The sequence below is a fragment of the Lepisosteus oculatus genome, chromosome 18 (genome assembly GCF_040954835.1).
Source record: "Lepisosteus oculatus isolate fLepOcu1 chromosome 18, fLepOcu1.hap2, whole genome shotgun sequence".
Taxonomy (NCBI): domain Eukaryota; kingdom Metazoa; phylum Chordata; class Actinopteri; order Semionotiformes; family Lepisosteidae; genus Lepisosteus; species Lepisosteus oculatus.
The window spans coordinates 8,424,974-8,428,595 of NC_090713.1; the positions used below are offsets into that span (position 1 = coordinate 8,424,974).

Below are 3,622 nucleotides of genomic sequence, written 5' to 3' on the forward strand. Positions count from 1 at the left end.
ATACTACACTTCTCCAACCATAAAATGGTTACAATACAACAGGATTACCAATCATCGATAAAATTTAGGGAGACCACAGATAGCTCTGTCTCATCTTACCTACTGATCTAGACCAGAGGTTCTTATACTGAGCTCCATTCAGGACGTCCCTTGAAAGTACATAAAGAAAGCATGAAGCAATGTGTAGATCCTTTTATAGAGATAGATAGAGATTTGATAGATAGGATAGAGAACCTAGACAGAATGATTAAACATTTATTTTATTTACTACAGAATCTGGAAACGAATAATACACATAAATTATTAAAGTAATAGCATTTACGGTAGCTGGTTGTCTATAGCAAGTAATATGTCCCTTTATCCCTCTATAGCAGAACAGGTGTTCATGGAGTCTTGGCCAATGCCTGTAATCAATATCCTCTGGTTAAAGTCTTGTTTCTGTTTACTTCTTTGTCTTCTCTCTCTTGCCCAACGCAAAGCTGGGTTTACAACACCCAGATCATGCCATCCAAGTTCACCAAAAAAACCTGACAGCAGTCCCATGATGCATAGAGCATTTTGTGGTTTTCATCAAATTATTCAGATCTATACATTAGGCATTGAGCATTCAAACAACTGGATAAGAACACATGAGAGGCAATATAATTAGAAAACAGAGAAATCAATCAGTCTCATGAACATATCTAGACACATAAAAACAATTAGGATATTTAAAAAAGAAAAGACAAGGTAAATTACAAGGGACCATTGAGAAACTAAAATACATGAAACTGAGAATGGTATACTGTAGGAATATAGATTACAAGTAAGAAAATAAACAGAAAATAAGTTATATTTAGCAATTTAAAACAAATCTTAATGCTAACGTTAATATAGATAAGATGGTCTGAGACTGGAACTAATTAGGGTCAGTGAAAGAACTCTTTAATGCCGGGGTAGTATATTAGTTGGGAAAGAGCAAGAACCCATGGAAGGTGGAGTGGTGGTTATGATTATCAAAGATATACGTGTTTGCTGCAAGCTGGAGATAAACATTGTCTCCTATTTCGAGTTGCAGGATGGCACTATTGCTTACACTGCCGTGACCAGTATGTCCATAGGTTTCCCATAAGGTGACTATCGTCTCATTGTTTTTCATCAATCTCACCGCAGTGTTCACATTGACCTCGTGAAAGACAGTGCCAGTGAAGTAGTAAATGCCCCTCACCAAGGCAGTGAAAATACCTGCAGAGACAGTTTTAAAAATCAGACTCTGATAGAGAAAATAAGCTGAATGTTGAATGAAATAGTTTAATAATGTGCTTTTATGACTTTTATTTACCAAAAAACTCATTTTTTTATAAGGTATCATTATTTTTAGAGATTAATTAAATAATTAAATTAATTATCTTTCAGTGGCTTCACCACACTGTAAATTGACAACTTGAGGTAAGCTTGTAAATTAACCTCCTAAATTGTGGTACCTGAGGCTGGGTTGTAACAGTTTCCAAGATTAGTTATGATTCGTCTAAACACCAGGGTGGTATCAGTGTTGAACGGTCCTGTATTTTCAGGTCCAGTTGTTCGTAAGGAAGCAGAAAAGACAATCTTTGGAAGTGCTGGAGATTAAAACAGAACAACTTTTACAGTACAGCCAATCATTGTTATGCTTCTCTATTTTCTTACAGTTAAGGTATTGATGTATAACTGAAAAACAATATCAAAATTGTCATGTTGTCAAGATATCCTCTTTGTTGCTTGTGCATTGGAGTGCCACTTCTTTATCACCTGATTCAAATTCAATATACTACTCAAGACAAAACTGCTATTTAATAGTTAGTGTGACATAAGTATAAGGTATTTTAAGATTATACACTGTGAAATGTTGTGCTTTAGCACTGGAGAAAGTGAATGATATAAAAAGGTATTATACCGTCTGAATATTTTTTCTCACTCACATTGTAGTACTTTCTAAAAAGAACCTACGTTTCCCTGTTTCAATGTGCTGTCCCATGTGCAAATGTTTAGGTCTAATAAGTTTTTTGAGTGTGAAACACTTCATCAGTGTTTGATGTTTTGGTGCGTACAGTTAAAAAACTTTTTGATCATTTTGAAAACTTTCAGATTAGCACTGGCCTCCTGCATTGAAACCTATAGCAACGTCTTCAGAAAATGTTTACATTCATAGTTATTATTAGAGATGTATTTACTATATACAATGAAGAAAATCTCTTTATATTGCCATATTTTACATTTCTTTAAATTTTAAAAACATATTATAATCTTAAATAAGACAAGATGTTCTCAGATCATCTTTGTTCATCATTGTACCTAGTTAACCTTCTATTTCTGTCTGTTTCTGACATTCAATAAAACTCAAATATAATAAACATGCTACAAATATGTATTTAAAGTAATAATAAATCAGAATACATTTTAGTTGAGTGTAAGCAATCCCAGTAAAGATCCTGTAAGTAATACAACTACAGAGAAAATAATGCATCCTTCTGAAGATTTTAGAGTAAAGGTACAGAAGACAAGATGCAGATTTGCAACAAAAATGCTATACGGTCCACTATGTAAAAAAAAACCAACAATAGTACCTTCTCTTGCCTTTTCCATTTGCTCCAGTTTGTTCTTCAGGCTGCCCAGTTCTAGGCATAAATAAAACATTGATTTAACTTCAGAAATCAAAGTACTCTTTATTCAGATTTATAGTTTGGACACACTAGACCACTGCAGGAAGTATTCTTGACACACTATTCCTCAAAGACACAAAACTCAATACCATTCTGCAGCTTGTCAATCTCTCTGTAGAGATGCAGCTGCATGCTGTCCTCAGGAGCATGGAGCTGTTTCTGGGAGTCAGTCTGTACATAGCGGGAAACTTCATTCTTTGCTTTAACCGCAGACTTCATCGTTACTGGAGAAAGAAGACTCAGGAATATGTTCTCTTTGACTTCATTGAGGTACTTATAGAGTACAGCTCCCACGTCAGCCTGATGAATATTAACTGACGACTGAGGGTGTGTGAAAGTCCTATCAGTATAGTATCTGTTGATGCCTCAAGCAATCTGGCATGAACAGTGCCCTTATTTTCTTTTCTTTAATAAAATATTTTAATATACAGTATAGGTTGAATCTCCAGTTTGTGTAGTGCTATCGGACATTATTTACAGAAGAGCAAGAAATGTGCTTTCATCCTTTATTGATTTCAATGCAACTGGCAATTCAGAAACTATGAGGTTTCCCAACTCTTATATACAATGTAGATTCAGAATGCTGTATGTGATAAAGTTACAGCAGCTGTTAATACAAATCAGCTCTTCTCTTTTTTTTTCTCATTATTGTAATGATGCAAACTGACTGGAAAGGGCAATGGTTGCAGAACTGAAGGGTGAATCCACCTGCTGAGCTCTGAGTAGTCAGCTAGCAGACAGGCAAGAGTGAAACTGAAATGACTGCACTGACATTAGTGTTAAGTGGAAGCTTATTCTGTTGCAAAGGGCAAGACCAGGAGATAGAGTCAATGTTGTAAGCAAGGTTTAAAGCCACGTAGGCAGTAGGAATAAACAAGCCAAGGGAAATCCAGGAAAGAAGATGAAGACATGAGCAAGGGTCAGAGCACAGAGAAGCAAAGCAA

The 3,622-nt window shown here is 35.4% G+C and overlaps 1 long non-coding RNA gene across 1 annotated transcript; it reads right to left on the reverse strand.

The window, feature by feature from the left end:
- Positions 1 to 938: 938 nt before the first annotated feature.
- Positions 939 to 2,907, reverse strand: LOC138224065 (uncharacterized). The gene is made up of 4 exons (XR_011182420.1): positions 2,768 to 2,907; positions 2,583 to 2,633; positions 1,464 to 1,598; positions 939 to 1,224 (listed from the first exon to the last, which is right to left on the reverse strand). It is a non-coding gene; the product is annotated as an uncharacterized lncRNA (long non-coding RNA).
- Between the last annotated feature and the right edge of the window lie 715 nt (positions 2,908 to 3,622).